Source organism: Hyaena hyaena, unplaced genomic scaffold (genome assembly GCF_003009895.1).
Source record: "Hyaena hyaena isolate Hyena2069 unplaced genomic scaffold, ASM300989v1 scaffold_613, whole genome shotgun sequence".
Classification (NCBI taxonomy): Eukaryota; Metazoa; Chordata; class Mammalia; order Carnivora; family Hyaenidae; genus Hyaena; species Hyaena hyaena.
Genome location: NW_024081245.1, coordinates 680,431 through 694,548, shown reverse-complemented (window position 1 = coordinate 694,548; position 14,118 = coordinate 680,431).

The window sequence follows — 14,118 nt, the reverse complement described above, 5'->3', positions numbered from 1 at the left end:
CTAAAAGCAAAACACTTGGGGTGCCTGGGTGGCTCAGTTGGTTAAGCATCTGATTTCAGCTCAGGTTGTCATCTTGGGGTTTGTGAGTTCAAGCCCCATGTTGGGTTCTGGCCTGATAGCTCACAGCCTGGAGCCTGCTTTGGATTCTGTGTCTCCCTCTCTCTGTTCCTCCCCCATTTGTGCTCTGTCTCTTTCTCTCAAAAATAAATAAGCATTATTAAAAAAAAATTTTAAGTGAGAAACTTAATCAAAACATTTTGCAGAGAATCTAATAATTTTTAAAAATTGTTCCAGTAAAAGAATATGATTAGGATAAGGCTATATATCCATTAAGGTTTCCTTTCCCTTGGAAAGAACAGGCAATCATGTACAAACTGGCTTAAAAAACAAAAGCGACATGTTGGCTCTTAATAACAGTAAACTCAGTGTTAGGACTGGCTTCAGGTATAGCTCAGTCAGGGACCTAGCTCTGTTTTTCTACAAATTCCTTGGTTTTTCCCTTCTCCATAATGTCACCTTCAGACTTCCTTCAGGATTCCAAAACCAGTCTCCCAGGAAGGAGGGTTTCACGTGTTCTCATTCACATCTCAATATGCTCCCTGATTGAACTTCCCTTGCATGGATCCCAGTGGCCTGGGGACCGTGTATATGCATACAAAAGCCTAGAGCAAGCAGAAGGGCAACCTTCTGATTGGTTGGTCCCTCCCAATTCAGGGTCGACCCCTGGAATCCAGCCTGTTCAATCTCACCTCAGCTAATGGCTACTACCCAGGGATGAGGCATGGCTCTTCAAAGAAAAATTTGAGTACGGCAGTTTAGGAGAGCAAGTAGGAGTGGGTACTAGGAATATAATGTTCACTCCAGGTAGTTCTTATTAATTCTCATAGTAGCTCTTCTGATTTCTGGACAAGGAAAACTATGGGCAAGTATAAGATTTTTGTCAGAGAGAATAATTCTTCTATTTTAAATTGTATTTTATTAATGTAGAAATAATGAGTTTATCGGAAACAAAGAATCAAGTTAGCAATGATTTCAACCAAGGAAAACAGTGTATGGCAATGTTTCTGATCAGGTGCTGGGCTAGATTCTAGACACCAAAGATTTCTTTATTATTTTTCTACACTAATTCTACATTACAAAAAAATTACCTATCCAACAAATGATAGACTATTAATTTGGCTTTCTATCTTAAAGATTAATCGGGGACACATAAATTATAAGAAATCCTAAGAGGGAAAAAAAATGACATAAATTTTAAGAAATCCTAAAAGATAAAAAATGAAACTTCAAGGAGAGTTGAAGCACTGAAACTTTGAGAATTGACATTTTTATTAGTCCATTCAGTATCATTGTGACACAAATAGATATTTTTTCTGTTGCCTAAAAAGCCATTGTTAAACACTAAAATAAATAATAGGTATGTAATTTATCTTGGATTTTAGAAAAACTGCCTTTTTTTTTCCCAAAAAAATATTCATGACTACTATTGTGAATCACTGGTGATGCAAGGGTCTCAGATTAGGAACAAAGATCATAAAATAAAACAAAAACAAGACAGACTAAAAAGTGTAGACACTAACATATACTTAGAAATCATATAAATCCTATTCATTATTGCTATTAACTTTAAAGCTCATTTGTCAAGTAAATGTTCTCTACCTGTAAGATACTCTGATGAGGGGCTCACAGATTTCTTATTCACAATTTAATTCCCTACAACAGTCTGACTGAGCCATCCTGACTCAGTTTGAGCTCAACCTGAAGTTGCTTCTTCATCATATGACCTCAGGGTGCCATTGGGTATGCAGTATGCAGAGTTAACCTTAAGAATTAACATCTTTCGTATTCAAGAAACTCACACCACTCACAGATTTCTAACAAAGAATAGCCTGTATTTTATACACTAGTTGAAAACCTAGCAGAAGTGTATACAGTCCTAGCCAAGCACACAGCTGACCTTGTATCAGCAATGAATGCATGCTGAGCACCCACTTCCCACTTTTCATATTTCCATCCTGCCCCCACACAGACAATCTCTGTTCAGATGATCATTTTTACTAAATACTTCACCTCCCACAAAGCAATAGTGTATAAGATTTATATAATTAATGTTTGTAAGGCACTATTAGATCCTTGTCTGAAAGATGGCTTTGAAGAGGAAAGTATTGTTGATACTATGATGTCCTGGATTTCTTATCCTTATCAAGACTGCTTCTATGAGGAAGAGCTACAGAAATGATAGATGGGACCACTTTTACTGAGCACCGTTACAGGTGGCAAAACACTGCTGCAGGACTCAGGCAAGAATATGTCCCTTGGCGACATCAGTTGTATACAAATATATCCTATCAATCACTATGAATTCAGGTATGATACTTTATAGACCAGGGATAATGTTAATTCCATCCTGCTTACAGTGTGCTTTGTACTGATAAAGTTCAAGGAGCTTTGCAAGCACCATAATTCAGTGAAGCATGAGACAAAAAGCTAAATATAGGAATATTGAGGCATTTTGAAAAATTAAGACATTATGTTTATTCAGTCATTAACTGAGAAGAGTTGACATTAAGTGCTACAAATACTTTTCCCCATACAGACTATTTTTGTTGTTATTTAGGGAAGGAAGGAAAAGGAAATTGACCTTCATTGAGAATATACAATGGACTATATATAGTGAGGAGGTTTCGTGTTATTTATCTTACTTGATCTTTAAAACAACTCAATGATTCTATAGTTGAGGAAACTAAGTCTTAGAAGAAAAATTAATATGGCTAATTAATATGGCTGAGATAACACAGGCTCCTAAGTGACAGAACTGAGAACTTAAGCCTGTGTGATTCCAAAGTCATTGCTCTTTCCATTACACATACACAGAAGAATAAACACCAATAATCTAATATAGTTGACCCTTGAACAACATAGGAGGTAGGGGTTTCAATAGTGGAAAATTTGCATACAACTTCTGTATGTATTATCATACACTAATAGCCTAATGCTGGCTGGAAACCTTACCAATAACAGTAAATTAACATAAATTTTATAAATGTATTATATACTGTATTCATGCAATAAAGTAAGGTAGAGAAAAGAAAATGTTATTATGAAAATCATAAGAAAGGAAAAATACAGGTGTGGGCTTGGGCCCGTATGAAGGCATTCAGTACTAGCAACTCGGGAAGATAGGATTAATGGCATGAAAGGTAGAAAGGTGCATGAGAGGATGTTACGAAGACATTAGAGGATATGGAGAAAGTATTTGACAAAATGATTCTAAAGTTCTTCCAGAAGTACAGTGGTTTTTTTCTCTAAGTAATCTCTATCCACCATGGGGCTTGAACTTACAACCCCAAGATCATGAGTTGCACACTCTACCAACTATATAAATAAAAAAGAGGAATAGGTATACAAAATGTGCTATTACATATAATGGACTATTGCTCAGCCATAAGACAGAATGAAGTTATAACATGGATGAAAACATTATGCTAAATGGAATAAGCAGATATAAAAGTACAAATATTATGATTCCACTTATATAAAATATCTAGAAAAGGCAAACTCATTGAGAGAGAAAGTAGATTAGAAGTGACCAGGGGCTGGAGGAAGGAGGTTATAGGAAGCCATTATTGAATGGGCATGGAGTTTCTGTTTGAGGTGATGAAAAGTTTTAGAAATAGTGGTGATGGTTGCACAATACCATAAATGTAATTAATACCACTGAACTGTACACTTAAAAACAGTTACAATGGAAGATTTTGTTTTATATTATATATGTCATACCACAAATGAAAAAAAATAGTAAAACAAAAAGAAAGAAAAGTCATGAAAAAATTAAAGAAAAAACAAGAAGAATGAATTTAGCCCTTGATATTTATTAAAATACATTGTTTTAAATTATAATTAAATTAAAACAGTGAGATCCCAGCACAGAAACAGAGAAACAAGTCAATGGTATCAAATAGAAACTCTGTAAGCAGACCTGATTATACACATGGACTTTGTAGGCAATGCAGAAGGAATTTAAGTCAGTGAAAAGGTAATGCACAAGCATCAACAAACCAATAGCTCATTTAAAGGATGAGCTCCCTCCTGAGGGCAGGAATTCTGCCTGCTTTGTGCACCAGTAATTTCCCAAGCAAAAGCATGATTCCTAGTACATTATAGGCACACAGTTAATGTTTGTTGAATGAATTAAAGTTCATTCCCATGTAAAAAAAAATATACCAAAATAATTCTAGGTTGAATAAAGATTGCTTCATAATGGGAAAAAATATTAAATATTGATATAAAGTTGAAAAAGTAAAAAACCTCTATGCATAAACATCAAAGGTTCATAAATAAGATTTAAAAGAAAATGACAAACTGAAAATATATGAGACAAACATTAAGTGCTTTGGTTTTTAATTAGCACCTTTAATAATAAAAAGACAACTAATTCAGAGAAAAACTGAGTACATTAACAATCACAAAAATTATAAGTAGCCAATAAGAATGAAAAACATTCTAACATCATTAATAATAAAAAACTAAAAATGATAGATAGTATTTCACCTATTAGGTTGGCAACTATTGAACTATCTTGTGTCGGCAATGATTCAGAAAACTGAGTATTCTTACACATTGCTGGCAGAGATATAAATTGGTCCAACTGTTATTAATGGTAATTTGGCAGGAAATATCAAGTGTTTACCATGTTAATACTGTTTGGTCACCTGATTCTAAAAGTTTAGACCAAAATAATTAAAACACATACACATTTTTAATCTATAAGGTTTTTCTAAATTTCAGCATTGTTCATAATAGAAAAAAATTGTAAATATTTAATTGTCCAATAAGAAAGAGTTAAGTAAATTTATAATACACCCATACCAAATACTACACTATAAGAAAAAAAAAGATATTATAGACTATTTAATGACATGTGGGAAATGTTAACTATTCTAATTAGGTTTAAAAAGCAGTTTACCAAATAATACCAGGCAAAATCATTTCATATTTTGTAAAAATGAAAAAAATACAAAATTGGAAGAATAATCATCCTAATCACTAATGGTGATGGTCTGACTATGAATTTAAATGGCAATTTAAATGTTACTAACTCAGTTTACTAATTTTTTTTGCAATAATCATGTATTGCTACTGTAATATAAAAAAATAAAGTTTGGTTTCAATTTCAATAAAGAAATAAAAGAAATAGGAAAGTTGGTCTCCTGTTCTCAGGACCCACAATTAGTTAATTAGCTATAATATCTGTTTCTTGTCATGTGTTGAGCATGTTACTAAGCTCTTGACACCCATTATTTTATTTGTTCCTTACCCTTCCATTTAGGTACCATTAACCCCTGAGATTCCAGGTTCAAAAAAAGGAGTGCTCTCAAGGCCATTTAGCTAGTGACAGAGCTGGGAATGACCCACCTGGTATCTGAAGCCAAGCTTATATTCTTAACCACAAACTTTCTTGTTGTGGAGTAGGTAGGCTTTTTGAAGACAGACCCTCACACACACACACACACACACACACACACACACACACACACCACAAACAAAACCAAAAACAAAATAAAACAAAAACAAAATGAACAAAAAAACCCCTACAATGTATCATATAGTTGATATGAGATTTGGCCCAAACAGTACATCTATAAGTGATATCTGGAAAACAAATTTTTCTCAAACTGCTTTGCTTCTACCTGTTTCACTGTCTCTGTCACATGCATCCTTTTTTGAGGCAATATACAGCGGTGGGTAAGAGGACTCCCAGTTTTGGAGTTCCTGGGTCAAACCTGACTCTACTTTTTGGAGTATTAAGTGAGCAGTTATTTAACCTCACTGGGTCTGATTTCTCACCAGTAAAATAAAGATAATGACTGTCCTACCTCATGGAGTTCTGGTAAGGATTTAATAAATGAATCCACGTAGTGCTTTGTTAGCTAACCAACACAAAGCAAGCACTTGATAAATGACAGCTATTCCAATCATTAATGTATTTTCTGTAGAGGAAGCCCCCCCCCCACCAACTGCCAATCGCATGTTACACTGCTGTTGAATTCCCTGAAGAGCTCACTAGATGATTGATCAATGGATTGAAGATGGAAGTAAAGTAATATCCGATAGAAAATCTCAGCACAGCAAGTTTTGCACTCTGATTCAATAAGAGCCCTACCTTTTTAACCTTTATTCACTAAAATGAGCTTTGTTTTATTCTTACTGTTAATTTAATTCTCACTGTTAATACAGTGACTAAAAGAAAATCACTATTTTAAAGCTGTCTTACATTTCCTTCTTAAACATTATTGTTATTTACTGATTGAATATTCAATATTTAGATGCAAGTTACTTTCATTTTTATTAGGCCTTTCAGGAAAGAATGTAACTATATGAGTCTAAAAACAGTTAAAGGACACCTGAATTGTAATATCCTTAAGTATTTATGGTACCCTGTAGAAAAGTAACTGTATCCTATTTTTCTCTTTCAGCAAGAAAGTAGCAGGTAAGAATCAGGGCTCAATCATTCACTGCCAAGTATTTAATCTGGATAAATCTGAGTTAGCTAGCAGTGTTCATGTACCATAGGTTACTCTGAAGTCAATGAAGCTGAAAATCTCACTTTTAGAAAATTCTCCTAATCCTTAAGAGTATAACCCTATGCTTATTTTAATAATGACATGGTAGATTTTAAAACAAAACTGTAAATATTGATGTGTAAGTCATGGCATAATTCTACGAATTCTCTACAAAATAGACAGTAAACATGTCTTTTCATCTAAATTGGGTCATTTTAAATAAACCCAAGAAACCTAATGAAAAACTATGAGTTTCCTGAAGGCCAAGTTAACAGTCCTGATGATGCTTGTCCAGTGGCTTAAAGATTTAGGCAGAGAAACAAAGAATATCAAAAATTCCATTTAGAAAGACAAATTTTCCTGGAATTTTTCTTCTACTACAATGTTTTTGATTCAAATTAGTGATGACAACTAAAACAAGGAAGAAATTTGATTGTATCAATCTAATGAATTACAGTTCTGAACATGTCATTTCTCTTAAAAACCTCCAGTGACTGTCAAATGACTTCAAGAAGACACCCCGCTTGACAGGCAAGCTTCTCCATGGTTTGGCTACAACCTAATTCATTTCCCCAAGACAACTCTCCCTTCTATCCATCTTTCCTCCATATCCTACATTCCAGCTAAGGATCACCTCTTTCCCTAAGATTCATCTGCTTCTTCAGATTCCGTCTATCCTTGCAAATGCTGATCCCTGTCCAAGGAAGTGTATTTAAGATTACAGGTATTCAGACATCCTTCAAGGCTTTGCTCAAATGCCACTTTTTCTCTTAATCCCATGATTGTACCAAGGGATAGATAAGGGACTAGACAACCTTCCTCATAATGTTTGACAGCAATACAAAGTCATCCCAATAAACATAATATCTAAATGAAAACCGTGCTTATCATATGAGTGGAAATTGAAGACAAATATCCTTGGGTCACCCCCACCCTTCCAACAGCATTTCTTGTCTCTAATTATAAACACAAAAATTTTGGAAATACCACTCATGAAATTTCCCTTTAAAAATGAATTTTTCTTTGGGGCGCCTGGGTGGCTCAGCTGGTTAAGATTTCAACCCTTGATTTTGGCTCGGGTCATGATCCCACAATCTCACAGTTCCTGAAATTGAGCCTGAGTGGGGCTAACAGCAGGGAACCTGCTTGGTATTCTTTCTCTCCTTCTCTCTCTGTTCCTCCCCTGCTCATGCGAGTACTCTCTTTCTGTCTCTCTCTCTAGAGAGAGAGAGAGAGAGAGAAGAGGAGAGAGGAGAGAGAGAGAGAGAGAGAGAGAGAGAGAGAGAGAGAGAGAGAGAGGGAGAAACAAGCTTAAAAAAAAAAAGAAAAATGAATTTTTTGCTTTATGCCCATAGCATGCAGTTTTTCTTTTACTTTGGCCTTGAATAAATCTCACCTTGTGTAATAGTTCTTTGTGTTTAGACCCTTAGATTATTTCTCCTGCTATTTCCTGAGAGTGGAAATTAAGTCTTATTCACCAGGTATTACCCACACTGCTTAACATGGAGCATTGCTCAAAGTAGGTAGGTATTCAGTACTTCAGTGACCTGGAAATGAGAACAAATTTAAGACAGTCACAGTCTGAAAAATCAGCCAGGACTAATGAGTGAGTCTTGTTACTTTCAAGTATACAAACTAACAACTCTGTCAGTGATCTCTGTTCATAATCTCTTTGGTTTCATTTTTAGATCATCTTCCCCCCCACCCCGCAAGTTCTCTTTATTTAGCCCCTAGTGTGATGTTCCCAACATATTAGTTTTCAAACTACATTCTTTAATGAGAATGGTATTTCATTGTAAAAATCAAAGTATGGACATTCTTTTTCCAATTCATACAAAAACATTAAATCATCATTAGATTTTTTTCAATTTTAAATTTTGTTCACACCTTTATTATCACAACTAGAATCATGCAAACAAATATATAGTTAATTTATCAATATGTCATGGGTTCTCCCAAGCAAAACATGGTTTTTCAGGTGTTTCACCTGAACACCAGAGAGAATCACTCTCCCAATCCTTTTATATAATAGTCTTATTCCCCTTGCACCAAGAGGTTCAAAATACAAAAGTGTGCTTTTCTAAGAGACTTAGAAAATACACAAAAGAATACACAATAGAATACATAAAAGACAAGGTATTTCAGTATCTAAAATAAAATAAACTTAAATACAATGATTGCAATTTTCAGAAATAAAGAAAATATAAAACTTACAAAGTTTGTAAATTCTGTTTTACAAACAGTGGTTTAATTATACAATGCAGCATCTTCCTGACTTGTATATCTACTCTATGCCAGATATTACCATAGCCTCTTATATACTAACAATCAAGTCATGCCCATTTAAAAACTTTTATTTACTTTGTGCTTTTTATATCTATCTGTATATAGATACTTCTATCCACTGATAGAAAGATATACATGTAAGTATCCATAAACAAAGTTTGTATGGGTTTTCTATTTTATATTCATATCTTGACCAATTTTCAGATGTTATTAATGTCCCTGTTGAGACTATTCTAGCAAACTCTTGATAGCCAGCCCTGACAAGTAAATCCTACAACGTTGTGAGTTTTGATTCATGCATGATTCAATAATGCCCTAGGATTCTCAGATTAAAAGTGCTATGGAAACACCTTTCTTCCATATTCAAGATTCACCTTTCTTACATATTCAAGGCACAGTACACTGCCTTTATGCACACTGCAGGGTGAGCATGACTACTCTCTAGCTAAGGCCATGACATTTGGTTTCCAAACAGGTTGCATTGCGCCAATGAATGCCGGAGTTCCTAAAAGAATGGTTATTTTCTTTAAAGTATTCATTTCCTAGAAATGGAATGAGCTATTACTTAAAACCAAAATCTCCTTCTAAAAAATATATCTATCTCCAATGCTTATAATACATTATTACCCTGAATTATTTTGAAAGCAAAAGGCAGAATTTTTTTTTAGAACTTCTGTACTTTGCCTTTCAACCAATAGATACCCAGAATTAGTTAACTTCTTATCTGCTAGAACCAATACTGCCATGTTTTGGGGGGGAAATTGTTATTTTTCTATGGTTCTCATAAAGTATGCACTTCAATAGGTTTGCAAAGCACGAAGTTCCAAAGATAGCCTGTTATTTTTTTTTCCACAGAAAATCTAAATTTAGCAAGTTCTTATTTCCAATCTAGGAGAGTTCCCCTCTCCATAAAGTCATATATCAATTTTAAAAGAAGCAGATAAGGGCATAAATATGCATATATCTAATAAAACGTTCCAATAAAAGTGTTAAGAAAATATGTGTTTATTTGCATTCTAGAGGGAAATAATTTTACTCTTAAATTTTTCCACAGAATTTGATATTTCAGAAACATGTCTTTCACTTTCATCAAATAATGCCAACCAACCAGATCCATGAATCTTGATTTAAATTTTGTCTTCTAAAACTGAGAGTTGAAACTTTCCTCTTGAGAATCCAGATTTTTGTAACTTTTTGAGGCATTGGCCCTATTAATGTCAATTATTTACTCTTGAGAGCTTAGTACATGGCTTATTGGGCTATTAGTAGATAAACTATTGTCTTCATTTTTGTATGATATGAATCTTATTGTTCATTTTATAATTAATATAATCCTTGGAAGAGAATTTTAGAGAAAATATAATTGTTTTAGATAAGATAAAAATTTAAAGTCTGTGAAAAGAACAAGTCTAGTTCTCTTAGAATTCAGCTGCTGGATAAAGCTTTTCTTTATTGAAAAACAGATGTGTTTCCTCTTTTCTGGTTACATGAATTAGAAAATACTGTTTCTCTTTCTGACTTGGCTGCCAGGAAGCTCTGGGCTAAACTAAGGTCCTATTAACAGTAAATGCTCTCCTGGTGTTTAAATTCATGGTTGTTTATTTCTAGTTAATTATGCCAATGTATTTAAATTCTATATATATGGGAAAATGTAGGGAGTTGATTAATTTCAAAAAGGATTTCATTTCAAACCATTTATTGTACCCATTACGTGTCAGGCTCTACCCTAGAGGATGGGGATGTAGTTAGTTAAAAGATTATTTCCATGAGAGAAGTGAATATATTTAACTCTATCCTTAAAGAGGAAAAAAAAAATCTCCCAGTCAAACCTTCAAGAAAACAGAAATTCAAAAGGATTTCCTTGAAAGAAAAGCCTGCCCAACATCAATTTAGCCCTTGCAAAGAAGAGTGAGTGAAGTTATCTTTTGACTGTTCCTTACAGAAATATGGAAAACTAGTCACTTAATTATATAACCTTTTCCTCAAGGGTCTAGCAATAAAACCAGCCTTCATTCTTCGGCATGTGCTAAGAACTAATAACACCATTCCTGAAATAAAAACTTTTAAATAAATTACCCCTTAATAACAGATCAATTTAAACATTCTAACTTCCAAGAAAGGGGCTTTGGGTCTAAGATTTCCTACCTCAGAATTTTAAATGTAACAAATATGTAAGTAGCACCACTTGGGGCAAGCCAAGAAATATGATGTACTTTATGTGAGTAGGCAAAAATAATTGTTAACTAGTAAACTAGTTCCCTTTTACAGATGACTTCAAGGTTGGTGGGCCTAAATTTGCACTTGCTTTCAGCTTTGTTTTACTTTACTGGCTTCCTAATATGTGTCCTGTCTTACGTGACCCTAGGTTGGCCTGCCTTCTGCCAGGCTGATGTTGAGAAAGGTATTAAAATTTACAAGGATCTTGTCCTTGGCCTCCACTCTCAGGGGGCAGCTTTTTCACACACTTTAAAGCGTTGCCAGCTCACAATAGCCTTGTAGTCAGAGAGGGCAGCCCAACAAAGCTGCCCACAGATGCACATGCTTGTCATCTGTCCCAGCACGTGCTGGTCACCTGCCCCAGCAATTGCAAATAGACTACCACTTCTCAGCAACCTGTTTATCTTCCCTTTGCAAGAGAAAACTGCATAAATAATTATAAATGTATTCCAGATAGGGCAAAAAATTTGACTTCTCAACTTGAACTCTGTGCACTTAGGCTTCTCAGGCTAACATAAAGGTCTTTACCTAACAGAGCTGCCTGCAATTTCACTGAGAACTAAGTTAAAACATTTTTTAAAGTGGTGTCATGCCTTGGTGACCTTCTTTTAAGTAATTGTAAGGAGCGGCTCAAAGGATTCAAAGAAGTCACAAATAGCAAAATGTGACAAGTGATTTTCAAACATTAGAGTGCTCTAATGAATAAAAAAACAGACCAAGAAGAATCTTTTCTTTTCTTTTCTTTTTTCTTTTCTTTTCTCGGGTTCCTTTCCAAAATACTGCCAGGAGAATTTTAGAATTACAGCAAAGCAATCACTTCATTAATTTGTGCAAGAAAACTCAAATTTTGTGGGACAGGATAAAACTAAGTCAAGATCACCAAACTTATGAATACAGGTACAAAAACTGTAATTAAACAGCTGTAAAATTAAATGGGTGGGAGAAGAATTGGGGAAGGGGATCAAGGCCATTGAATCTGATGTCTCCAGATCTTGACTTTCGACATCTCACTCCCACGCCTTTAGTGAGCTAAATCACATAAGCACAAAACAAGGGCGAGATGACCAATTTCGGAAAACCAGCAGATCCTCTCCTCCATTCCCTTTAGATCCGTCGTCCTGGGCTTTCTCTCCTAAAGGCATTTCGTTTCTAGGAACGTCCTTCATATCTTTCGGTCTCATTATCTCATTGTACACATCTCTGAAAAGGAAAGAACCGCGGTTTGCTCTGCGATCGGACATCTTTTCTTCTGCCCAGGCTCTTAGTAAGCCTTCAACCAACTTTCGCTGAAAAGGATGTCGCTGAGGGGCGTTGAGGCTTGAAATCCCGGCGCTCACTCATTCTCTTTTCTTTCTCTCCACAGCGGCCACCCCTACAACCCCCTCCAGCCCCGGACAATCAACAACCGTCTCTAAGTAAACTGGAGCGTTTTAAAGAGTTTCCTCCTTCTGTTTCATCCTCTGACCAGAGAGTCACTTTCAGTGGAAGACAGATCAGACAAGACGCCTAACCAGGAGATAGTCAAATGAGATACTTGAAGGAAATAAAAGACGTGATGGAAAAATTCCATGCTGCCTAATTACGATGAAGTATTTTGCAGATAAATGAGCATATAATGCTTGTGATTGTGTTAAAAACACCGAGGTCTTTTGCCCTATGCATTCTTGTTTATTTAAAGGACTTGTATGGCGCTTACCATGTGCAAGCACTATTCGAAAAGCTTTTAATATATGACTCTTTGTAAAAATAATAAGCAACATTAAATCCGCGTATGCTTTTCCATGCTGTATTTTTCTAACACGTTAGAACAGTTAAGTCTTCAAAAGTAAACATCGAAAAACTATAAGCAGCTGCTACTTTATTCCAAGCAAACCCTTTTCCTCTTTGCGATTTTTCACAATGATAGTAATCAAATGAACTAATACGGTGAGAATGAACTCTTAATTTTTTTTTCCAGTGACAATCTCAGGTTTTGCCTCTGGCGTTTGGAAGCGCAGATCACTTGCCCGCGTGGCAAACATTAATTACACCTGTAGGCATTCGCTTTCAGAAAGACGTGCAGCCCTCTCCGAAAGTCGCGAAGGTTGAGTTCGCGCCAGGCCTGCTGCAGCGCGTTCACCTGTGGCCTGAGCCGATGAGCCTTTGGCACATCCTCCTTGGATGGGGGGGGGGGGGGGGGGGGGGGGGGGGGGGGCAGCAACCCGCGCGTCCGCCTCAGCCCCGCAGGCCTGCGGGCATCTGGAGCTGGGTGGCGTCGGGGGAGGTCCGAGAGCCCCAGGGACGCGGGCCGGCTCAGCTCGGCTCGGCGCGCTCAGCTCCTCAGCCACTGCAGACCAGCAGAGGCCCCGGGACCGGCGCCGATTGGGCACCCGCCCGGAGGCCGACAGCCGAGTTGGGGGGTCACCACCCCCCTCCACGTCCCCGGCGTCCTGGGCTGACCTGGTTCAGCCCACCAGGGCCCGTTCGGCCCCCGCCGACTGTGTGCTTTGCCCGGGGTTAAGTTTCAGAAGTCAGGATGAAACGTTTTGGGTTTCTGTTCACACGGTTATTGCAGGCACCGCGGTGAGGACCGCACAAAAGAAACGAGGGCGTGTGGGGAAGGGGTTTTGTGTTTTAATGAGGGCTTAACACGCCGGCTGCACGTCCTTCCCGCTCTCCCCCGCCCAACCCCCGCCCGGGCCCAGTCTCTTCCCGTCGCATCCTTTTCTCTCCTCCCTCTCGCCCCGCGCCGGTCTTGTGTGGGGACAGAATGTAGTGTCAAAGGGACGCCCTAATCAGATCCCAAGAAAATCAGGACTCCGTCCGTGGCGGCGGGTAGTGATGAGTGACAGACGCCCCTTTCTCAGAACCTTTTCTCCACGAGGCACGGAGCTGTCCCGGAACAACGAGCCTCCAGCTCGCGCGCAATCAACCCGCCGCCCGCCTCCCGGTCCCGCGGCGCCGGGGCGGGCGAGCCCACGCCGCCTCCCGCTCCGGGTCCGCCCCGCTCCTGCCCCGGCGGAGGCCCCTCGGCGTAGCCTCTCCGAGCCCCGCAACACAGGGCAAGAGCAGC